At 36.8% G+C, this 27,033-nt stretch overlaps 1 pseudogene; it reads right to left on the bottom strand.

The window, feature by feature from the left end:
• Nucleotides 1-90: 90 nt before the first annotated feature.
• Nucleotides 91-4,261, bottom strand: LOC124885704 (annotated as a pseudogene).
• Nucleotides 4,262-27,033: the final 22,772 nt, after the last annotated feature.

The raw sequence follows: 27,033 nt of genomic DNA, 5'->3' as shown, positions 1-27,033 counted from the left end.
TTGGAAGACTTATGCAGTAGGTTTCGACTCGGTCAGCTGTCCTGATGAAGATTGACTGACGACAAGAAATGACGTAAGTGAGAGAATCGTTCAGTGATACTTAAAGTTTCCATTTTTGATTGAGAAAGAGGAAGGCCCAATGAGTTCTCTTATAGTGCCTCGAAATGAGACCGGAGAGTTAGTAACCTGAGATCGCCTAAGATCGAATGGAACTTTCTTTGATTGAGACAAAAAAAGAGAAATATCAAAAGTGTTTCGTGATTTCATTGTTTTCAGTCTTCACCTTAACTCGATCACCTCTCAACTCCCATGTCTTTCTTGGTGGAAAAAACCACCAGCAATTTCCGACAAATCTTTCTTCATTTTTTGAGATAGAAGCGGAACTACAAGAAAAATAAAAAAATAAACATGGATATATTTGTTTCGGATAACATGACAACACTTGGGATAGCACTCATTCTCTCGCTTTTGATAGCTATTTTTGGTGCCGTTAGATCTGGTCAGGTTATTGAACGAAATACTTTTTTACAAGAGTTGGAGAACTTCTAACTAGAAAAAATAAAACTTAAAACGGAAGCAAAACTGCAGCTTCTTTGTAGAGAACATTCTTATAGAAATAATCAATTACAATTACCTATACCAGATGAGATGAATATCCATCACATCCACGATTTTATATAAAAAAAAACCTTTTTGATCGATGAGACTGTCAGAGAAAAATCTTAGGGGTAACTCAAATATATATTGATCTAAAAATAATGGAGTAATGAGTAACTACTTTGTTTTATTTTTAGACTATTATGGAAATTTTTTTAGCGACATGTAATATATGTTATGTCACTTTTTTATTTCTTCGACATTTTTCATTTAGAGTTCATGCGTCTGTTGTCGTTGCAACTAAAATAACGAAGGATAGAGGCGGGAAAAGGGGGGTCTTGGTTCGATGAGCTAAGCTATTATTTGGGTTAAAGAAAGTAGTTGCTATTGATTGAATTTATCTCTTACTCTAAGCAATAAAAGCGACTGAGGATTCAAATTTGAATAGAAAAAAGGCCATCGACCTCTCATTCCGGTTATTCAACCTCTTCTGAATAAATATTCTAAATACCCCAGACTCTCCCAATGAATAAGAGAACTAGTCCGTTATGATAGTTTCCCTCGGTTCACTTCTGCTAAGGCAGTAGCTTCGGGTAAGTAGACTAACTGATATGATATTGAGCGAGCAAATGAAAAAGCCAAGGCTAACTCTCTCTCCTACGCTAGTTAATCAAATGCCATCCTTAGAGTGCAGCAGGGACACCTTTAAATAAAGAAGAGTGACCCACCCCTTTAAGATGGGCCTCATCGTTTGCTGAATCACTTGTTGGAAAAGACGATCTAACTCTACTACAATAGATATAGGAAGTAGAACGTTTAACTAGTGACCCTTGCCTAGCTTGATGGGAAATCGAATAGATTGATTGGTCTTTTCCCGAATTCACTGCCGAAGGAGAAGAAGGAGTTAGAACTAAAGTTGTGGCATTTCATTCAGTCTTTGTTCTCGTATAGTTTCACACCGCTGCCAGAACCTCTAAATCTCATAAGCAAAGAAAGCGTAAGAAAGAAAGATAAGGATGGCTAGCCTTCTCTCATTTATCTTGGTATTTGTATTGATAAATCTGCGGGTATCCGGTAAAAAGTAGGGAGGCTCCGTGTGATATATATATATATATAAGTCATAGACTAAGCTCTTTGAGAGGTTAACCAAAAATATCTTATTAAGAGAACTGAGTTCGATTCGATTATAGGCTAGATTAGATTCGCACTATACTAGTTGCGTATAAAAGTTTGAAGACGCAGCAATCTTATATAGAAACTTGTATTTTATAAAAAAAAAAGTTAGTGCACCAAGCAAGGAGGCATATCATATAGATAGAAGGGATACTGCCTAAGCTGAGTTATGAGCTCTGACTCGATGGCTCTTAAATCCAGGTGCGCAGGTATAAAGGAGGTGTGAGGTTATGCTCCCATAGCATGTCTGTCCATTACTCCAAAGTAGTCGAGGAGTGTCTTAGGTACATAACCCTAGCTTGACTCCTGCTCTCCAAATTACGAGCCATGTAGTGCCTACCAAGCACTTAATCGACACCCGATAGTTCATGAATGAGATTGTGTTAAGTGCTGCTCTAGCGCTCGAAACCTTCCTATAGCACCTTCCCAATAGTCTGAAGGTCCGAAAGGAGGCACTTCACTCTATTTATCACCTCGTTCTTCTATTGGATTATTTCTCCCGCGCTTTACCCCAATGGATTACTTAGTAGAGACCGAATCGGATGACTCTCTATATCATGTTCTTCAGGCCTTTTCCTATTCTACTTTTTTAATAGCGTCAGAAAGAATTTGAAAGTTTATTCTATGAAATCACCAACGTCTGTTTACTTGTATGAGCGAAGTCTTCACCCCAATCTCGATGCATATCCAGATCATCCAGTCAGTTCGTTTGGAAGATTTAAAGTCAAGATGGAAATGTAACACTGTCTATTCCGATATATCAGTCAATCAACCCGAGACCATTTCCGGGTGAGGTTCTATCTTTTCCTTGTTCAACTTCCATATGTAAAAATTTTGTAAAGTATAGAAAAAGATTTGGGCAGCCCAGAATCTATCAAAGAAGCTGCCCTTCTTCCTTGACTTTGTGTATATTTCTTACTCCCATGCTTTCCGTTGGTCAACAACCAACTAACCCTTTTTTCAAACAAGCTCTAATTCTCGAGCAAGAAGCAGAATGACAACGATTAATTTCACATGGATCGATTTTTTCCTAAATACATCACTATCACTACACTGGCAAATGGATTCTTTCTTTCGATAGCTATTTTTGGTGCTTTTAAAATAGGCCAACTTTTCAAATGAAGTACTATTGTGGAGGGTATACATGACTTAGCTCTCAAAAAGCTGAAACAAAAAACCGAATTAAAACTAAAGATGCTTTGGAAGTGGTATAGAGATACGAATGGTACTCTGTAATTACCAGAAGGACTCCATTTCAAAGATGTGGTTGAGCATTCCTTTATTATGGACGAATATATCAAAGATCAAATTCTCGGGTTAAACAAAATCTATTTGGATCTCATTAGTAATGGCACTGACAATAGCTAACTTGCTTACATTCTTAATACGTATGTCCATATTGTAGGTATGTAGTTAGGACTTTGTGATATAGGTGCTCGCATACGCTTGTCAAAGAAGGGCGCTTCACTATGGAAGGTTCTACTATGGAAAGACCAAACAAAATCAAGTAGGTCAGAGGGGGAATAAAGTGGGGTAAGGAAGAGGGTGCTCCTCTTACCGATCTTGCTGTAGTAGAAGAAGTGAGAGGGTCTTTAGACACTCGACTGAAAGGAATGAAGTAACTTGAACAATGGAGGATTGGCTGAGATGGGGATCTTGGGCCCTCGAGAATTTGTATACCACCACGGGGGAGAATTCCTTGGAGAAACTCCATACCCTTCTTTCAGACCTTGAGTCAAGGGGAGTCAATTCCGAGTCCTTCTCTATATTAAAAGAGAAGGTACTCCTACGAAGGGGTTGGGACGAACACTCTACCACATAGTGGAGTGGATATCTAGGACTAAAAAAATGGAGATCGTGTACAAAAACAATCCTATATTTGATTTCGATTCATAGAAACTTCCATTCCTTGTAGAGGAAGGCTAACCACTTGCTGGCTGGGAGATGTATGAGCGGTAACGTCCACGTATGGCTCCATGAGAAGGGCGGTGGACAGAAATGGCCTTGTTGTACCTCACTCTCATCTTCAATGGGTTCTGCTCTTTATTTTTTGGGAGAGTATTCCAATATGATCTTAATGACGTGTAGGGATTTGCATCTAACATTCGTTGGGCTTCTTTCTTCGGGAGCCTATGCCTCGGTCTTTTTATACAATAAACCCCTCCGACCAAAGACTAGTGGTAGGTGGTCCTGTGGAGCTTTCAAAAAAGGGTAGCCTTGTTTGTAAGCACATCAATGAACTACGGTGAACCCTCAGATGAACTATCTAAGATTAGGGGGATCCTCAGTAGTGGTGACCCTTTCACTCTTTCTCAGACTGATATATGTACCAAATCCTCATATGTGAAAGTTCACTCCTAGGTCTAGAACCTCGGGGGTGCACTAAGAAATCCTTTCTTTCTCATCCACTCAGGGGGGTGCAGACACACCAGCATGGATTACAGGTGACAGTTACAAGAATGGAGGGGAAGTTAACAGTACCCAATGATATTCAGGGATAGATATAGACCCATCGGGCAGGGATAATCATTCCAATCCTAGTATAAGTGGCGACCATTCTCAGGAACAAAAAAGACTGAGTTGAGGGAAGACCTATGAGTCACTGAAACGACGGTAGGAGTGCCCTTTTTCTATCAATAGAGGGAGAAAAACATGGGCTTTGCTCCTCTTTACAATATGAAGAAATAAACAAGGGTCGAAGTTTAGACCGTTCACAGTAGTTCTACCTATAAAAAGGATCATGAAAGAGGCGATCAAAATGGTACTCAAATCCATTTATGATCTTGAGTTTCCAGACGCATCATACTTCTGCTCGGGTTGAGGCTTCCACTTCATCCTAAGATGGATCAAAGAAGAGTGGGGAACCTCTCGCAGGTTTTTGGAATTCAACATCAAGAAGTTTTTTCACACCATCGACTGACATCGAATCATCCCAATCTTTAACGAAGAGATCAACAATCCTAAGTTTTTTTACCCCATTCAGAAAGTATTTTTCGTCGGGCGACTCGTAGGAGGTGAGGACCCTTACTCTATCCCATACAGTGTATTACTATCGGCCCTACCAGGCAACATCTACTTACACAAACTTGATTAGAAGATAGGGAGGATCCGACAGAAGTACGAAATTTTGATTGTTTAGAGAATAAGATCGGTTTTATTAAGAACAGGTCGTATTGATGAACAAGAAAAATCTTCCAAAGAAGTAAGCTTCAATGCTCCCCAAGACAACAGAGCCATCATTGTGGAGAGGTTAAATAGCATCCAATGCAAAGCTCCCTTTTATTCCTTTGTTTTGTCGTGGCATGCCCCCTCCCTTTCCCCCCCCACAAGTACCCCCAGCTCAAGGGACCACAAAACTCCTTTCATTTTCAACCCTTCGTAGGCCTTTTCCACCTTCCTTAACCAACCCTCGAGTCTCTTTTATGCCGCCTTCTTCATAGAAGTCGTCGGTTTTCCCTGGAAGTCTGAATTCTATGATAGAGAATGCTATAATAATAATTGGGCCATGAGAGACTCTTTTAAGTATTGCAAAAGAAAGGGCCTACTGATAGCGTAGGGCGGGGAGTTGATACTTGTTATCAGGTCAGAGAGAGGCTTGGACCGTAAGCTGGCCCCCTTAAAAACCTATTACTTAATAAGGAATTGTTATGCACGATATGCCGATGACTTACTACTAGGAATCGTGGGATCCATCGAGCTTCTTATAGAAATAAAAAAATATATTGTCCACTTCCTATAATCTGGCTTGAACCTTTAGGTAGACTCTGCAGGATCAACAACCATAGCTACACAGAGTATGGTAGAATTCCTCGGTACGGTCATTTGGGAAGTCCCTCTGAGGGCGACTCTCATATAATTATTGCCAGAGTTAGAGAAGCATTTATAGTTAAAGCACTGTATCCATATAACTTCTTACCACCTACGCTCTGCCATCCATTCTAAGTTTAGGAACCTAGGTAATAGTATCCTGATCAAAGAGTTGACTAAGGGGATGAGCGAAAAAGAGAGTCTACTGGATGTGGTTCAACTAGTGGAGACTCTTGGAACAACTGGAGTAAGAAGTCCCCAAGTGAGCATCTTATGGGGGGCCGTCAAGCACATATGGCAAGGACCAAGGGAGATCCCATTGTTGCATAGCTTAGGTCGGAGCAAGGTGCCATCGGACATTCAACAGGTAGTCTCACGATCGGGCACTCATACCCCGACATTGTCATTGTATACTCCCGTAGGTCAGAAGGTGGTGGGGGAAGGAGAGGGATACTAGGTGAGATCTATTAGCAGCGAATTCCCCATACAAATATAGGCACCTATCAAAAAGATACTTCGAAGGCTTCGGGATCGAGGTCTCATTAGATGAAAAAGACCCTAGCCAATCCACGTGGCCTGCTTGACATACGTCAGTGATGGATAAATTGTAAATTGGTCTACGGGTATGGTGATAAGTCCTCTGTCCTACTACAGATGCTGCGATAACCTTTACCAAGTCTGAATGATTGTCGACCACCAGATCCGCTGGTCTGCTATATTTACCCCAGCCCACAAGTACAAATCTTCGATGAGGAATATAATCTTAAAGTAATCCAAAGACTCAAATATAGTCAATCAAAAAGGTGGTAAGACCCTTATAGAGTTCCCCAACAGCATAGAGCTTGGGAAGCTTGGATTCGGTCAAGAATGGAACAACAATGAACACTCAACTACTAGTAAAAAGGGATAAAGTTGAATTTGAGATGAGAAAAAAGGTGTTTATTTCCACTTTATTAGTAAGTAACTTGTTTTATATCTCCTCAATAAAAGCAAAAGATCACTCTTAAAAGCACTATTTCTCTTATATAAGATACCATACCACAAAATTTCATTTGCCTTCCTGCTTAAGGCACTATTTCAGATGGAAACCCTAATCAGGTAGGTGGCCTAGCTAACATAGCTATCCATGAGAAATAACTGTAATTTGTTGCAGGCTACTATAGAGGCATATAATTTTTTGGGTGTTAAGAGAGATATTGAATTGAAAGCGGACATGCTTTCTCACTGGCTAGATCGGGCTGTCTGTACCTTTGCTAACTCTTCTTTCTATAAGGAAGCTTAAAAGAGGGAATTCTCTGATCTATGACCCTGAAAGAAATATAGTATATTTTTCGATTCCTTGCATTGGAACTAAAAAGGGATATTCATAAACAGTCTTCCTTGATTCTTACCTCTTATCTTATTATAGGAGATAATCAGAGAGAGAAAATCCTATCAATTTCTTTTGAATAAGGATACGCTCCTTCAAGACTTTGAAAGTATTGAAAATAGAATCTTTGTTTTTAGGCGGGTTTTCTTCTCCACCAACAACTAAGACGCATGAAAGCGATTTCCAGCACTGTTGGGTAGAAAGACATAATGGCATGAAACTCGATTACGTACGCTGATTATCCATCCAACTCAAACACTTAAAATAGACCATTTTCCATGTGAAATGACAAGGATTGTCTTGGTTACTTAGGGAATCCCAAGAAAATAAATCTACGCAATTTTCGGGTTCAGTAGTAGGAAAGAAAGGGACCTCTCTCTCAATTCAATAACATGTTTTAGGGCATCTTTTTCTAATAATAATGTTAGAATTTGACCAGTCTTTTTGGAAGTTCCATGATTAAACCGACTAGCAGCACTTTTGAGATACCACCTTGAAATATCAAAAAAGTGTTTTCAATTCCATTTGACTCGGGGCGTCAGGGACCCTCCAACAGAAACCTTATTTTTTTTATCGTCAATAAGTTCTCCCTCAGTGCCCTACTATTCATAAGAAATGCTGATTGTTGAGAGACTACTTTATGAAAGCCCGGTGAGGCCTCAACCGATAGCCTTGCTTTGTTCTGCGGTGGTTTTGAAGCTAGCACCCATTTCAGCATATCATCTCACTTGATTCCAAAAAAAAGAAAGAGATGCAGTTTTTCATTATCCAGTTCTATATCGAAAACGAGCAATTGATCCCACGAAAGCAATGCTGGATTTACTATAGGTTTAACTAGAATTGTAAAAAGTGAGGTAAATTGCCTTTCTTCCCACCCCATATGTCTTCTCTGCTTATGCCACTGGTAATGAACTCACTATGTCTATTCAACGTCAAACTCAGAGTTTTACTTACTACATAGGCAGATAAACGAAGTCCCAGTATTTTTTTGTCAAACCCCAACCCCCTTATTAGTAGTAGAAGTAAAGGCCAGCATGAATCAAAGTAACTTGCCATCCGTTCGCTCTCTGTTCAACAAAGGCCATTGATATTCCCTTACTTATCAAGTTTTGAATTTTATGAGCCCTTTGAATGTATCCCATAATAAATCTCTCTGATAAACATCTTGTCGATGATATTATTTTCACATATTTTTTAGAATCTTCGTGTGCGCTTTTCGCCTGGCTTCTTTGCGTAAAAAACCTAACTCATCTGAAGTTAAGAAAAATGAACCATTTAACCTTTTAACCATTGTATGCTAAGTAGTGGCAATAAGAATCTAAACTTTTTGAAATTTAAACCAAAACTTGAATAGGAAAACAAGTGGACACACCAGCAAGGAAACCCATCTCGAAACCAGCGAGTTGCCTAAAACCTCCTTTGTTGTCTTTCTTGCTTTTGGATAAGAAAGACTAGTCACTTTAACCTACCTTCCTAGCTTTTGCTACCTTAAGGCCTATCTTTCTTTCATAACCTTGTTACTTTGTTGTTGTCTTTTCGCTTGAGGCTTTTGGACAAGACTACTTACTCCATTAGGTTAGTAAGCTACCTCTTTCGTTTTCAGGCAAGGGTAGCTCTGAAGGGAGAGTTGAGCAGAACCGAGCATAAGGAGCAACAATCACTATTGATAGTTCCCCCGCTAGGGGAACGTCAGGAGAGGGATATGCTCTATGTCCACTAATTCTATTTTGTACAGTATAGGAAGCCCTTGTTTGAGTGAGAGCTTCTAGAATACTATTTACTTCACAATAAGAAAGTTTTCCACGTAGAGGTTGAAGCTACTTAAAGTGAGAGTGCATCTAAAAATTCGAGAAGAGTGCTCAGCCTTGGTTGAAATAATTATAGGTGTTAATGGACCGATTTTACTAGCAGAGCACTTTCTCTAATGTGCGCAAACAGAGATGCAACTTTCAATAATGGACACCGGACCTTATGTTAAAGTAGCATCGAGTTTCTCTTGGAAACCGTCAAGTTTCGAGTTTCCAAATAAGTGGTACCCTTTCTTTACTTTAGAGTTCAGTAGGTCAATTAAGTTGCCTAAATCTTTTCCTTATCTTCTGCTTTGTAGCTGCCTTTCTCGCTTCATCTTCGTCTTTCATAGTTGTGAACTAACCTCTTCCTTTTACATCTAGACAACTAGAAGATAAGCTGGGCATCTAAAGAACATAGGATCTGAGTTGCCGCCAGGCGTAAAAGTCATATTGTCAAATAAGGAAATTGGCACAACCAGGTATCTCAAACATTGATAAGGGAAGAATCGGGCTTTCATTAGGATGATATTCCTTTCACCTGAATGGTAAGGCTTTCTAGTTTCCTAAAGTAAACTCGCATCTATTTATCTATGTCATAGTTTCTTAGAAGGAAGGTCTCTGATATACCTCCGGCATATATGAGATTTTCTTTCCTCTATCTATGTCATACTTGGGATTCACTGACAGCCAATTCTAAGTAAATCCTCTCTCCCCTCGCTCTACTTTATTTCGCTCATTTTCTCTTTCCTTTTGCCTACAAAAAAAGTTTTGAGATTAGTTTTATGTGCGTTAGTGATCATCCAACATGTGACATATATAATATTGGAGTTCATTCAGTTGGAATGCCTGAGACCGTTTTTAGCCTTGCTGCTCTTATTTCTCTGGCTACTGCTTCGGGTAAGGCTTTTTTTTTCTTTGACTTTCCTTCCTTATCTTTTAATCTAGACTTGCATGTTTTCCATGACTATTTTAAGTGATTCCTGCTATTTCGCTTGAGTTAGACAAGTAGAGAATGATGTTATGCCACCGGTGACCGGCCTGTCTATAAAGTATCTAGTACTAGGACTAGTAAAGTAGAGGCACTACTAGGTGGGGCTTCCTCGATCACAGCTTTTCGCTTAGCTAACTGCCAGACAAGGATGGAAATCAACTCCTTATATAGAATGCAGATTGACACATTCAATAAAGCAGCCAGTACGGTAGACAAGCTACTTTCTTATTCTAGGACTGGAAGATCCTCTATCTATTAGCATACCCATACCGGCAGTTAAATTAGCACTCTCCCTCCAAATTAATCACAGTAACTAGTTGTAAGAGAGCTGACTATCTATTATCTATGTCATGCCTTGGCAGGTGAATATTAGAGAGAGGTTGTAAGTGCATTCTCTCCTTCTCCATCTTTTATAAAGCACTCTTTAAGCATGCTGATAGAATGATTGAAACTCACATCTCTCTCATTTTTAGTGATTTCACTATAGTTTATTAGTGCATTCCTAGACTAAGACTAGGGCATTGAAGAAGCAAGATCACTCTCATTCCAGGAATCAGAGAAAGGTATTCTGTTCGGTAATGAAGTACAAAGTTTCTAGCTTGATTTCTCTCTTCTATTCTCTTGCAGTTGACAGTCTCAGTCAACCTTATTTCGAGCCTTCTCTTTACTCTATCTGCTTACTGGATTAGTAGGTACAGTCTTTCTTATAGGCTTCTAATTGAACTTATTGGTAATGGGAGAGAAGGCAATTGATAGATAACTGGTAAGTAAAGCTATGGACTAGGTTCTCACTCTAAGCCAGTATCAGTAATTTGAAAAAATGATAGACATCTAGTGCATTCACTCATTTTTTCTTTAAGATAGGACAACTTAAAGAGGGAAATGCAAGGGGCATTTGCGGCCTTTTTTGCCTTGCCTACTACTAGGAAGAGAGAGCTGTTGTCATTCTTCGCTTTGTTCGAGAATCAACTGCACATGAATAGGATCTTCCTTAGGCGTTCAAGGAGGAAGCGACTTTTTTTCAAAATTACAGGGAAAATGAAATGAAATTCGTTTTGTAAGGCAAGAAAGTCGCCTAATGAAAGTAGAAGTCTATGCACACTAACCGAATCATTGGGGAAGGATGGTGGTTCAAATTGGTCTTTTCCCTTCTCCTTTCTAAAGCTAAAGCAAAATAGAATGTCATCATTTTGATCGTGACTTGAAAAAATAAAGAAGAGAAGGAACTTGGAGTTGGCGCCCACATAATGGATTGCTTGCTTACGAAGCCATCCTGGTTTTTCTCTCCTGTCCAACCTGTCAAGTGGATTTCACTCCTCTAGTTCTATTATTATTGACTTGACTTATTATTATAAAAACTAATCACTATCAAAATAAAAGATAATCGATTATCTACCTAAGAAGATAGAGAGTCCCACACACAAGAAAAAGTCATAAATAGAGTTGAACCAAGTAACATTGCAAAGGTATAATGATAGTAGGGTCAGGATATCCCCTCCCTCCTAACCAGATGTAAGGGTCTCCCCTCATCCGGATCTCTGCAGGGAAATCTTCACTCACTGCCTTCCCTAATATCCTCCCTTTACCATATCATGGGGGTTTATAGGAGATCCCAGAGGCTTGCTCAGATAGGGTATTATACCATACCTTTTGACTTAACTCTACTCTAGTAGTCACTAGACTCACTATAGTAGTTCGTCTGGCTGCTCTTGCTGAAATCATTACTCAACATTCTCCCATGCTCTAGCAATTGCGCTCCCTAGACCACTACCATGTACTTAGGTAGGGATAATAAGTCTGTAGTGATGGGAATCTAAGAATGAATGGGATCTCTATCAATATAAAAAGAATATCTAATTAGAGTTTTATCCCTTTCTCTCACTCAATAGATCTATCTGGTCTGATACGGCATAGTACACTATGAGATGATGGAATCCAATGGGATAGATGGTAGAGGGATTTCTATGCCAAAAGCGATGATTGACTTGTCCCCTTATCCAAAGGGACCTCGTGGCATACAACCGAAATGACTCCCGCTAGATAGCGGCCCCTTTCTCTCTTTTTACAACCTTGTGGACGGATGATAGAAGGGAAGTTATAGAATGGGGCAGTGAAGGCTCACAAAGTCAACAGCAAGTAGCAAGTAAGAGTTTTTCGGCCCCCTAAGCTTTCTCTTTTTTTAGAATACTTCTTATTTGTTTCAGGTAAGCTTTAAAGATGGCTACTCTACTATACTATACTAGTTGTATGGCGCTAGCGCTTGAATAATATAATAGAAAGTAAAGTGACTCTATTATGATCTTATGAATATAAAGATCTTAAAATAGAAAAATGAGCTCTTTTGCTCACCACTATCTCTAAAGGGGCATAAGCACTTCACTCACTAGGGGATGGGATTCATTTACTTGCATTCCTGCTAACACTACAAAAAGCTTCGGTCTTAATGCCCCTACTACTATTGTATGGACTTTCCTTAGGTTCGTAGAGTCGGGTTTCCCGTTTACCCACAATAGGAGCCGCCCCTATCAGGAAGGCGGCCACAGTTCATAATGCACTCTTCGCACAACAAATCCACTTTGAAGTTGACTTATTCACTCAGCCAATCATCGGAATATGTACAAGATACCATAAGGGCCCAATATATCAATATCACCTTTGCCTAAAGCTTTGAAGGAGACTTCATATCCAAAATGCAAGAACAATCTGACTAGAAAGTCATTCAAAACTTGATCGAAAAACCAGTGTTTATTGAAGAAGCCATAGAGTCGATTACTAATAGTACTAGTTTAAAAGGCTCGTTGGAATTGATATACTATGGTATTAACATTATATGCAACATAAGAACCTGAAGTACTATACGGAATAGGTATTAGTTCGGTAATGGTTGGAGAAGCAAACTCGAATTCGTCAAGAATCTCATTTTTTGGTAGTACGAAGGGGGAATTGGCCCAAAAGTTGGATGGGGGTCAAGACGATATCGGGCGCCGACGACTAACTAAAGTGCCCCCCGAACCGCGCGAAATGGTCACCTATTACACAGCTCACTAACTCTGCTTGGGGTGTGGGCACCTATTATTTGTCGGGTAATTTGTCCGCTCCCAGACAATAGAAAAGAGTTTTTCTTTCTCCTTTTTCAAGAAAAATATAAAGGGAATGTGATCCCCTATATTGTAATGAAATAATTGAAGTTCAGTTATTCTTTCAAGGAGCTTTTGCAAAACCCACTTTTGCCTCATCTAAGGCCAAGGGGGGGATAAATTTGTCAAACATCACATCGAAAAGGGTCGTCTTTTGCCGATATTAAAGAGGTATCTTAACTCTTCTTTTCTTTAATATGGGAGCGTAGACATTCTGGTGAAACTTGATTATCCGGTAGATCTAGTGCCATTTCCCATTTATCAGGCTTGGGAGAGGAGGCAGATGCTCCCCTACCCGAATCCTTTCCTGCACAGTCTACCATTTCTAACAACAATTTTGAAAAAAAAAAAGAATGAAAGAAAAAGAGATAGAGTCCAAATGCTTTCCATAATAGGTACACGAGAAATGTCTGGATTATTTTTATGGTGGAAATGCCATAAAGTGCAAACCAAGATCCATGATACGAAAACCAAAAGCAATATAAGTAAGCACACAAAATCCTGATGTATTTCTAACTCCAGCTCGGACAATAAATAATTATACAATATAAAACACCATCTAAAGAGTTTTAACTCAAGCATAATCGCTAAAATAGTAGAAAAATGATCGCGGAAAATTCAAGTAAAAAGGCAACGGGTTTTGAGATCATAGAAGAGGAATTCTAATTAGGAGAAATTCCAATGTGAAACGTAAAGATCTGAGAGAAGTCCTTCTTCTTCTCTTATTATTTTGATAGAGGATACTTCCCACACTAAACACCAACCCAATCTTGATAAGAATCAGTACGCTACACTCGAGCAATCCATGAAGGTGTGGCACTTCTCCACCCTTTCCTAGCAGTTTTCTTCTCTTATGTATGATATGATATTTCTATCAAGCGAAAAAAGAAGATTCGAGCCAAAAAGAGCTCTTCATCATGTTGGTGAATTTTGAAAGAAAAACTGAAAGTGATTGACCCTCACTCACGGCACACATGCTATATTTGTGATGCTGACAAAAAAGACTTTTTTTCTCCTTTCTTTGATAAGTTGTCCAACTACGATGTGTTAAGCATATTGACCTCAATACAAACTCTCTAATCCAATCTTTCTTTATATAGAATTTTCGTCGTCCTTTTTATTTTGGAGGTAGATGTAAAGAGAAGAACTACAAGAAAGCAAAAGACTAGTACAGGAAAAGCGAATCAATCTTTAGGATTCTTTTCAACTAAGTTGACATGGAAGTACCGCTGCAACTCGGAGGCACTCTCCGCCGCCGTTACAATAGGAATGCATCCGCCCTAATGGAAACGAGAGGCCTGATCTCTTTACTTGCTTCTTTTTTTGCTGCTTTCAAGGTATTTGAAATAGATTTAGAAGTCAAAAAATAATAATTCTAGCTCACTCATAACAACAAGAAGCCTGGGCCTCAAGGACCCAAGTCCCATAGAAGATCTTCTTATTCCCGCCTCTGCCAACTATCAGGGATAAAATGCCAACAACAAGGAAAACTACTAATTAGGCTTAGGCCTGAAGGTCGAATATTATTTGTTTACCTAGGCTTACTGTTCTTCCTTCATCAGAAAAGGAAGGAATGGTAGTAGAAAGGCATTGGAAGAATGGCATGCCACTATAAAAGGGATAGCTTCCAGCTATGAGATCTATTTGATCTTACCCGCTAACTAGCTCTATGCGAACTGTCCATTTAATTAACTCTAAAGGCAGGAAAGAAGACTCTATTGAGGCAGCAGCAAAAGATCTCTACTTTCCTAGCGAGGGCTTAAAGCCATATATTAAGTCAAGGACTCTTCTCTCAGTTTATTCTCTTCTTAGTCTGAGAAAGCCCTAAAAATAGAGTTATATATCCCTCCTTGTATTCTAATACAAGACCTGGTTAATTCTTTACTAAACACTAAAACATTATTGGATCAAACCTTAACGAAAAAGTCCTAATAACCTTGGGCAAAAGCTAGTCCAGAAGATCAATCTTGTGATTGAGTTGGACTGTGTTTCTTTAGTTCCTTGTAGCTAGTATTGACTGAGAAAGGTATCCTACTTTGATTGAGTTGAAATCAACATCTCTGACATCGTTCGTTTCTGGGGGAAGGCTAGTAAGAGTTGATGAAAGCATAAAGTCTATCTTAAGTAGGGCTGGTAATCCTATCTCAATAGGAATCTCAGCATCTGCCTAACTGATTATTCAAGAGGGGCTCGAAATACCTTTTAGGTAGACGGGTTAAAAAAATGAAGAAGGGGACTCGGAATTTCATAAGAGGATTTGGTAGGTCCCAGGGACTTAGGAAGTGAAGAGTCTCTAAGATAGTTTTCTTGTACTAGCTCCTCTCTAACTTAATAACCATAGTTTTCTGACTTTTGAATATCAGAAGGACTTCTCTTAAGATATTTCTTTATTTTCTATGAGATTTAGGCTGAGGCCCAGAGGTTTAGAGCCGGGAGGTAATAGGCAATGATTGGGAAGTTGTAGGTCTACCGCAAGATACTTTCAGGTGAGCTCAATCTCAGGTCGTAGTGCACAAATAATCTCAATAGGAGTCTAGGAAGGATCTTCTCTTTTTAAAGACTGGAAAGTTTCTTCTCTGTTTAAGGTTAGGCTTGGAAAGCCTAGAGATCAGTTCGCTAATATCGCTAATTCTCATCTTTCATTCTATGGCTACTTTGATTTCCTCTAGGGCATGGTAAAGATCATAGCGTTCCTCTCAGATGGGATGGCAACACTAAATCTAAAACAGATTCTTGTAGTTTATACTTTTCATGGCTGACTTAGAAATCAGATTCTCCGCAACAATTAAAATAGGGGAATCTTTTTAGAAATCAGATTCTCCGCAACAATTGAAATAAAGGAATCTTTTTCTGGAAATCCTAGCTATTCTTAGCATGATATTGGGAAATCACATTGCTATTACTCAAACAAACATGAAACGTATGCTTGCATATTCGTCCATAGGATAAATCGGATATGTAATTATTGGAATAATTATTGGAGACTCAAATGATGGATATACAAGCATGATAACTATTATGATGTTTTATATCTCCTTGAATCTAGGAACTTTTGCTTGCATTGTATTAGTTGGTCTACTTATCAAAACTGATAACATTTGAGATTATGCAGGATTATACACAAAAGATCCTTTTTTAGCTCTCTCTTTAGCCCTATGTCTCTTATCCCTAGGAGGTCTTCCTCTATTTTTTCTGAAAACTCTATTTATTCTGGTGTGGATGGAAGAAAAGCCTATATTTCTTGGTTTTAATAGGACTCCTTACAAGCGTTGTTTCTATCTACTATTATGTAAAAATAATTAAGTTATTAATGACTAGACAAAACCAAGAAATAAACCCTCATGTGAGAAATTATAGAAGTTCCCCTTTAAGATCAAACAGTTCCATCAAATTGAGTATGATTGTATGTGTGATAGCATCTACTATACCAAGAATATCAATGAACCCGATTATTGCAATTGCTCAGGATAGCCTTTTTTAGTTTCTAGGATATATTTCTTAGTTCAAGATCCCTCTTACTAACTGGAATCAAAGAATTAGTAGATCTGTTCCGCCCAAAATGGGAATGGGCTAGGGTTATGAACTTATAATCTGATGATCGATTTGATTCCATAATTATAAGTTCATTCCATACCGGACCAGGCCAGAATAGGGTTATATATATTCTCATTATGAGAAGGGGCCATTTGAGCCTATCTAAATAGATACTATATTTACATATGGATTTACCTCTTTGAGTGAATCGAGAAATAGGTTTTACTGTCCATCTTTTTTATATATATTAGTCATTGCATTCTCTGGATAATTCAAATCAAAGCAATTGGATGTCCAACTTAAGCCTATATGATATGACCGATCAATAGATCCACTTTTGTCATATATTTCATACATCACACTAGATAGATATCATATTCATAGAATACGATTTACTTTCAAAATGCCTTGGTGGTGAAATGGCAGACACGCAAGACTCAAAATTTTGTGCTAAAAAATGTGGAGGTTTGAGTCCTCTTCAAGGCATAATATTGAGAATTCTCATTCAATAAGCATTCTGAATTAGAATAAATTTGGCAGCAGATCACGAAATCTTGGTGATCTTCTCTATCTAATGAATGGGGAGTCCGCTTTAAAATCGTCCGTCCTACACCCACCCCTCAAGTACATGCTTCAACAAGAATCACACAAGGGTAGATTAGAAACCTCTGGTAAAATACTCACCCGTAACCCAGCAGATAAAGTACATTACATAGTCCAGGGATTGGCGACTTACCCATTCAGTGACTTTGGCACTGGACATTCCCAAAATAGGGACTCTCGGGTAAATTTAATATAATAGATGCCTGTTGGTATTCCAGCCTTCCTTCTCCTTCCAGGGCCTATCTAAAAGAGAATCCAGTACTTCTTGGTCAGGAATATCTGAACTGGTTGTTTTCACTTTAAGAATTCTTGTTTAGGCAGTTCATACCATCCATACATAGTGTTTTGGACTGACAAATGAAATTCTTCCATATTTTATTGCAAAAATATTCTTCCATGGATCTAAGTCCAAAATATGGAAGAAAAAATCATTTCCATAACTCTCCAGTCAATTCTGTTCCACTTAATCCTTCTTTCATGGCAACATCTCTTTCTGGCTAAGAAATTGGAAATCTTTCTCCTATTACATGAATCCAATTTTTATTTCATCCGGGAAAAGCCATTTTTCTCAATAATGTCTTTGTCATTTGATCTAATAGTGTTTCATTAGATAGGAACAGATTTGATAAATATTGATAACTCTCAAATAGAGTATTAGAATGGAAAGATCCATTAGATAATGAACTATTGGTTCTAAGCCATCTCTGACGATTAATTAACAATTCAAAGTGCTTTTCTTGCATATTCTTGATAAATCAGTGTTTATATATAAATGTAGGAGGATCTATTAGGGAAGTAAGAAGTCTTTTTGACATCTCTTCATCTGCAAATAATTCTCGATATGAAAACACAGAGCCAGGGGGCTGATCTTTGAATAGGAAAAAGAGTGGATCTGCAGGGTCCCTGCAAGATCATTTATATATAGATGTAGGAAGATCTATTTGAGAAGTTTTTTTTATAAGCTAGGACCACTTCCATCACCTCCGATGGAAAGAGAAATTCTACCCATCAATGAAAGCTAAAAATCAAAAAATTCTCTAAGAAATGGAGCAAAGAAATTGGCTTCCAAAGAAAAGTCCCACTTTAGGAGTTTAGCATCCCCACATAGAAGTGAGAGGTGGTGAATATAGATTTTATGATTGGGTTGTGTGTACGCGTCGTCAGCATAATTTGATTTGGATCATTATAGATAGAATGACCAAGTCAGTCCATTTCTTGCCAGTTCATACTTTGTACTCAGTTGAGGATTATGCTAGACTCTATCTTAAGGAGTTGTTAAAGTTTCATGGGGTTCTATTGTATATCATTTCATAGAGATGCTTATTTTACCTCTCACTTTTAGAAGTCTTTCCAAAAGGGTCTTGGTATCCAAGCTCACCTCAGTATAGCTTTTCATCCTCATATAGATGGTCAAGTATAGAGGACCATTCATACTTTAAAAGACATGTTGAGGGCATGTGTTATTGACTTTAAACGTAGTTGGGATAACCACTTACCTTTGATTGAGTTTGCCTAAAACAATAGTTATCACTCCAATATTCAAATGGCTTATTTTGAGACTCTTTATGAGAGGAGATGTAGATCACCTATTGGTTGGTTTGAAGTAGGTGAGGCTTTTTTTTTAGGGCCAGATTCGGTGTTTGAGGTTATGAAGAAAGTTTAGTTAATTTGAGAGAGGCTGAAGACAGCCCAAAGTAGTTAGAAATCTTATGTAGATGTGAGGAGAAGAGATCTTGAGTTTGATGTTGGTGACTTGGTCTATTTGAAAATTTTGCCTACGAAAAGAGTGAAGAGATTTAGCAAGAAGGGAAAGCTCAGTCCTTGCTATGTTGGCCCATATAGAATTTTGCACCGCTTTGGGAAGGTAGCTTATGAGTTAGAGTTGCCTACAGATTTGGCATCAGTATATCTAGTGTTCCAAGTTTCTTTGTTACAGAAATACATTGGTGATTCAGCTTCTGTTGTTTCGTTAGAAAGTGTGGATGTTAAGGATATCCTTTCCTGCGAAGAAGTCCTAGTTAAGATCCATAATTGTTAGATTCGTAGGTTGAGGAATAGAGAAGCTTCTTTGATTAAGGTTCTATGGTGAAATTAGTCTGTTGAGGGCGATACTTAGGAAGCAAAAATAGATATGTGAACCCGATATCCTTATATTTTCTCCACAAATTCAAACTCAGCTTGAGGTAATAGTTTTCTTTAGGTTGAATCTTTTCATTCTCTATTTCAACTATATAACTATTCTCATGTCACAACATACATTCATAAAATTAGTTCAGCCCATGTAGCATGTATTATGTTTCAGACCTAGTTATTTAATCATGTTTTGGCTTATCAGTATTCAATATAGACTCTTAGTCTCTAGTATCTCATCTTAACCAGTCTAATTCAAGGATGAATGGTCCCAAGAAATAGATATTGTAATACCCTGTAAGATTCTAAGCTCGATTCAGCTTCTAGTTGCATGCTTAAGAGGTCTAAGGCTTGAAATTTTCACTAAGTATTGAGGACTTAGTCATTTTCAAGACCCAATGACTTTACAGATTTTATTTTTGGCCTTTCCAACCCTGAGACATTGGTTTTTTAGTTGAAATATGTTTAGGGATGTTAAAGGTATGTGTCAGAAGAGTTTTGGAATTTTCGGACAGGATTCGGGGCATGTTTGGGCAGCGGAGGCAGTGAGCCTCCGTGATAGGGCCGCGCCACCTAGGCCTCTCCGAGGGAATAGGGTCCGCATCACGGAGGCCATTCCCAAGGAATAGTGACTACATCACAAATTTCATTTCACAGGGAATAGGGACCGTGTTGCGGAGGTCATTTCCCCAGAATGGGGTCTGCACTATGGAGGCCATTCCCTAAAATAGGGTCTGCACTATGGAGGCCACTCCCCAACTATCCCATATTCATGATTTAAGGTTCCAAGGGGTAATTTGTTTCTTTCCCCTCAACCCCAGTCATCCAAAACATGATTTGTAGCACTCTTAGGGGAATTATTTGCCCATTAACCTCAATTTTCTCACGTAGAAATCCTTCCTCTTCCTAAGAAAAAAAATTGAAGCTTCTCCTCTCATGAACTCAAGAATTTAAGTTCCCATTTCATGATTTCTTCAAGAATTCATCCAATTGAGGTATGTGGGATACTGAACAAGGTTAATTTTTCATCTTTATACCCGAAAGTATGATTTTCAAGTTGAATTTACATGTTTTAAATTAGACTTCATCCCCAAATTCTCACGTATTGAAATATGGCATCACTCTGTGATTTAAAGGACTAAAAATAATAAGAGTTGTACTTATTCATGTTTTAAACTACAAGATTGATATTTTGTCTTGAATTTCATTATTTTGATAAGAAATTATTATTTTCCTAAGTTTAATATGTACCCATGCTTAAATTCATGTATTATACTCATGTAATGACCTGTCCAATATTTTAGGTCTCTGAATAATGATTTCATATTACTGTTTTAAGAGTTGTTATCGTGTTTTAGTAATCATTCAGTGCTGGCGGGTTATGAACACCCAATACTTATGTGTTTACTTGTTATTTCAGACTTTTCAAATTACAAGTTAGTTAGGTCATGATTTCTTTACTATATTCAAGTTTAAGTTGAGCCTTGTTAGTATAGTAACATGTTATGTTAAACCACAAATAAAACCAGTGTCATTCAGTTGGGAGTAGGATTTAGTATCGAGATAGAAGTGTGGGTTCAGCGCATCCTACTTCCAGAAACTATGTGCCCCTGTAGGATTTAGGGACTCGCTAAAGAGCGTTTCCCCTTGTCAAAAATGGGCACATCGTAGTGATCACTCCAGTTCAGGTTCCACTCTGATTGAAAGGATGAAACAACCCTTCTCAACATGGGTCAGATGTTAGACTCCATGGTAATATCCATGTTTTATGTCGGTTACATGATAGCTCCCACATTTTAGTCAGTATTGGCAGACTATTTTAATTCAGCTTTACTAGACCAAGTAGTCAGATTTCAGCATTTATTTAATCAATTATGCAAATTGCACCAATTATTCAGACATTGTCGGTGTATACAGTACTTGGTCTTGCATTTTCAGTATTACATGTTTATGTAATTACATTCAGTTTCTGCATGTATTTCAGTTAGTCCTTACCCCACGTACTAGTACAGTCAAAGTACTGATCGTGTACTTTTCTTTTGTGCTATGTTATCTTATAACATAGGTTCGAGCGCATGATTTCCCGACCATCCTTAGACAGTTCAACAGTCCCCACAGCAGTAGTGGTGAGTCCTCTCCATTGAGGACGTGACATGTCATTTTAGTTATTTCCTTATTTCCTTATATTTAGATCAGTTGGGATTAGTTGGGGTTTATCCCATCAACTCTGTATGTTTAGAGGCTTTCAGAAAGACATTCTAGTTTCCAATGTTTATCAGATACTCCATACATGTCGTTTATATATATTTCAGTATGCAAATTGATAGTACCTTATTGGTTTATCGTCCGCATATGTTATTTTACTTTTATTTCATTCAGTGCTTATAGTAGGTACCAGATCATGGGTTAGCTTGGGTTCACTTATGGCCTTAAGCACCATGTCGCGACTAGGGGGTAGCCTCGGGTCGTGACATGTAAACTGTAGGAGATGGAAAGTAATGGGTGTGTTTATACTTGGAATGATAAAGGAATTACTTCTAGAGTATTTTCACAAATTGATTGGTCATTTGTTAAAGGGGAATAGGCTGATGAAATGCCAGGCTATAGGACGACCTTTTTTAATGAGAGAGTGAGTGATCATAGCCCAATGCATGTGAAGTATATAGATGCTCTGTTAAGGGTGAAATCTACTTTCAAGTATTGTAATATGTGAGGAAAACATGATCAGTTTAAGATCATTATATTGAGATGTTAGTAGAAACAGGTTCTTGGATGCTACATGTACTAGGCTGTTCAAAAACTAAAAATGCTAAAAGGGGAACTCCAGAAGCTGCATGGCCAATATTTTAACAATTTGACATATGAAGTAAATAAGTTGAGAGGGAAGCTTAAAGAGGCACGAGATCAGTTGAGAATTGATCCTTTAAATAAACAACTACAAATTACAGAAGGGGAAGCAGAAAAAGAATTTTGGAGAGTAAGCTACTTAGTGGAATTGATGTTGATGTAAAAGATTAAAGAAACTTGGATTAGGATTGGATATAACAACGCTCAGTATTTTTATTCAGTACTCAAGCAGAGGGGGCTGAACCAAACAATCACTCAGATGAAGAATGAGTATCAGCAGATACAAACTAATCAAAGTTGGATTACTGTAGTCTTTGTGAGATATTTCTCTAAATTGCTAGGGGAGTTAGAAGATGAACATAGACAATATGCTTCAAGAAGAATTTTAAAGAATGGACCAGTTCTAAATGCATGTGAACGAATACACCTGCTCCAATAGTTCACCAAGAAGGAGATTAAAGATACTGTGTTCAGTATAAAAAAACATAAAAAGTGTTGGTCCAGATGGATACAGTAGTGGATTCTTTCGGGATGCTTGGGTATTGGTAGGGGAGGACATCACAAATGTTGTTATGGAATTTATCCAGATAGGAAAACTGTTGAGGCAGGTGAATGCTACAACCATTTCCTTGGTACCTAAAATCAAGAAACCTGGAAATGCTAGTCAATACAGACCAATTTTATGTTGTAATGTGTTATACAAGGTCATCTCCAAGCTATTATGTAGTAGAATAAACTAGGTACTGCCTCACCTAGTTAGTCTCAAACAACATTTGTGAAAGATAGAACTTTGGTACACAACATACTTATTTGCTATGATCTATTAAGACACTATAAGAGACAAACTACTCCAAGATGTATGATGAAGATTGATTTGTGAAAAACATACGATATGGTGTGATGGGAATTCTTGGAAGAACTATTAACTGGATACGAGTTCCCACCTAAATTTACTCAACTGCTAATGGTATGTATTACCACTACAAAGTTCGCAATCAAAGTTAATGGGGGTAGTTATGGATATTTCCTAGGAAAGATAGGCTTAGGACAGTGGGATCCCATATCACCTTTACTATTTGTCCTAGTTATGGAATATCTAACTAGAAGATTGGCAAAGATGGGACAATTATCTGACTTTAGGTTTTATACAATGTGTAAGAACCTTGGTTTGAATCATCTTATCATTGCTGATGATTTAATGATATTCAGTAAAGGACATGAACAATCAGTTATCAGAATAATTGAGGCTCTGACTCACTTCACAAAGGTTACTGAACTTGTGGCAAATAATGATAAATCAAGTATGTTTATAGCTGGTGTACAAAATACAAAGAAATTGAAATTGTTGCAATTAACATGATTTACTGAAGGAGTATTTCCCATTAGATATTTGGGTCTACCAATATCCTTAAGCAAATGGACTAAATTGGAGTGTAATCAGTTGTGCCAGAAGATTACAGATAAAATCAAATTGGTCTCGAATAGACATTTATCTTACATCAACAAGTTACAAGTTGTGATTTCATACTTTTCTCCATACATAACTTTTGGGGTGCTACTTTTATACTACCACAAAGTGTGGTTAAGGAGGTTGGTCGAAGATGTAGGGACTACTTAAGGGGAGTACTGAGAACAACAGGAACTGGTGGCATAGGAAGTTGTCTGCAAGCCAAAGAACTAGAGAGGTTTAAGCATTAAAAGTTGTAAACTCTTGAATATTGCCTCTATTGGAAAACATATTTGGGTATTGGTGGAGAAGAAAGACACTCTATAGGTAAAGAGGGTACATGAGATATATATGCATCAAAATCTAGATTTCTGGACTCATACACCACCAATTGACTGCAGCTGGTATTGGAAGATGTTACATAAACAAAAGCAAAAAATGAAAGATTGGTATAATAATGATCACTATTGTTTATTTGGAAATGGAAAATACCCCGTAAGTTTGAGCTATTTGAAGCTGATTGGTGGCAAACCAAAGATGGAAGTTGCAGGATTAATATGAAATAGTATATCAGTCCCTCAACACAGATTCATAGGTTGGTTTGCAGTGTTAGGCAGACTACCAACCAAAAATAAAGTGCGAAAGCTAGGACTAAGGAATGTTACAACTAAATGTAGTTTGTGCGCCAGTGCAGCTCCGAAAAATGCAGCTCATCTGTTTGCTTATTTCTCTTGGGTGAGGTGGTATGGCATAACATTTAATAATGACTTGGACAAATGTTTCCTATCCAAAAGGTGTCAGAGATCCTTACATGGATCCATTGCAATAGCTGGAACAAGTGTAGGAAGGAAATATTGGTTACTGCATATGAAGTTGTCCTCTATCACATATGACTTGCTAGGAATCAAAAAGTTTTTATGAATACTAGTATTAGTAGTTGTTTTGTAGTTCAGCAGGTAAAGAATGCAATTAGGGGGAGATTGGTAAATATACAGGGGTCGAAGAGGAGTAGGAGATATAGGTGACTCATACAAAGATTGTGTAATTAGCTGGAACCAAGGTCTACAAATCTAATAATTAAACAGATTATCAAATTTTAGATTCTCTTAGGTATAATTGTTAAGTTGTTGGTATGGTAATAGTTTACCTTTTATTGCCAAAAAATATAAATTCTGACAATTTGGAGCTTGATTACAGAAAATTTCAACATTTTGCATAATTACTGAAAAATTTAATTTTGGGTCTATCGAGATGCATAATTAACTCTTGATATATCCAACAAAAATATTTTTTTTCCTTTGTAAAGATACATAATTAGCTCTCAATACATTTTTTTCGATTTTGAGTCTGTCGAGATACATAATACATTCAATTTTTTTCTATGTAAAGATAAATAATTAGATTCTGCTACATTTTTTTTATGTTGAATTTGTTGAGATATAACTAGTTTTTAAAACATCCAACAAAGATAACTAATTAGTTGAAATATTTTTAATTATTTTGTAAGATGAAAATTTGTATAAATATAGTAAGTTAAGATGTATGGTTTTGTTATTTAATAGAGAGTATCACATTTCAACATGAATATACCAATGACTAAGGCCCATGTTGGATGGACTAAAAGGAAATCTGATAAGGATGCAAGGAAAAGGAATGAAACAGCCACGTGTAGCTCATTGATTCATCAGAGAATCAATGTGAGGACGATACAAATCAACATCCTTTATTTTATTACTACTATATATAAGTGTGAGTAGCAGGCAGTTGACAGTTGTCGTGCCTGTTTCCAACTGGCTACTTACTTCATGATTTACTATATTACTCCTAATTAATTTTTATATATCATTTACATATTAAAAATTAATAATATTTAATAAAAAAATTAAAATAGATATTTACGGCATGTGTGTTTCAACTGCGAATACCAAATTAACTCTTAATATTTAAATTAATTTGACATCTTATATGAGGTCCAGTTAAATTTTTGTACAAGTATTATTTAAAGTAATTTTGCTATATCACTTCAAATTAGTTATTATGAGTCATTTAAGACATGTTTGCTCCGCTACTTCAATCATAATATTTGATTGACTTTCAAAATGATATCAGTATCGCTTAAATTAGAATAGATGAAAAAGTATTATAAATTAAAATAATTAAAAACTTAAATTATTTTTAAAATATAATTGACTATCAATGCCACAAAAGTTTGAACAAGGAAAGTATAATAAATTACAATAGCTAACAGTTTAAAATAGTAAATTACAATGCCAAAAATGTATTATAAATTACAATAGCTAACGACTTAAAAAATTGAAAATATACTATAAAATATAATTGATTATCTAAATTTTAATTTAATTATTTTATTTAACTTGTTGTATATTTAAAAAACTGTGTAAAAAATATTATTAATTACAATAATTAATAATTTATTTCATATAAATTGGGATAGAGGGATATTACTTGAAAATTACGTAGAAAGACATATAAATAATAATATAATTAACAACTTAAAATAACTAAAGCTATATAACAAATTTGATTGACTTTCTCAAATATTTCATCAGTGTCGCATAAATTGAGACAAAAAGAGTAGTATATAGTATGTGAAAATTATGTAAAAGTACTATAAATCAATAACTAATAATGTAAAATATTTAAAAAAAATACAAAAAAGTTTATTAACTTTTCAAATTTTATCTATACCACATAAATTGAGATAAAAATAATAATATATATTGGGTCCGTACTGGCACGGGATCTGATATCTAGTGATATATATAAGCGTAAGTAGCAAGTAGTTGGCGGTTGTCATACTTGTTTCCTATTTCCTGCTTCTGATCAAGGGCATTTATGTATTTTTTTATTTTTATTTTTATTTAATTATTTTATTTTTAGTTCTAACTTGTTATATTGTTATATATTGAAAATTATGAAAAAAGTATGATAAATTACAATAATTTATAATTTAAATTATTTGGAGACAACATAGCAAATTTTGGTTGACTTGAAGTTCTATCAATGCAACATAAATTGTGATATATTATTTAAAAATTTTGGGAAAGTAATATAAATCACAATAATGCAATATAAATTGGGAGTATTACTTGAAAATTACATAAAAAGTTGTATAAATCATAAAATAATTAATAACTTAAAATATCTTAAATTATATAGTCTATCTAATTGACTTTCTCAAATATTTCATTAGTGTCACATAAATTGAAAAAAAAAAATGTAGCATATAGTATCTAAAAATTATGTACTATAAATCAATAACTAATAACGTGAAATGGGCCCGTTCTTTCATGGGCTCCAATATATATATCACATAAATTGAAATTAAAAATATATATATACATTGGGCCCGTTCTTGTACGAGCTCCAATATCTAATTTATATACACACTCTTATAAGAGGGAATGGACAGAGAGAAGTGCACAATTGCGCGTCAACATGTGTGTGTTAGCTGTGTGGTTGTTCAATCTACAAGCTTCTTTGTCTTGGTGGTTAAAGCTCCACATTTCATGTGTGAGTTCTTGAGATCGAGCCACAGTTGCAACAACCTTGTATGGTTCTTAGATAAGCTATGCATTTATTAGGCC

The sequence above is a fragment of the Capsicum annuum genome, chromosome 7 (assembly GCF_002878395.1).
Source record: "Capsicum annuum cultivar UCD-10X-F1 chromosome 7, UCD10Xv1.1, whole genome shotgun sequence".
NCBI classification, from domain to species: domain Eukaryota; kingdom Viridiplantae; phylum Streptophyta; class Magnoliopsida; order Solanales; family Solanaceae; genus Capsicum; species Capsicum annuum.
Note: the sequence above shows the minus strand (reverse complement) of the source record. Positions and strands in the feature narration are given on the sequence as shown.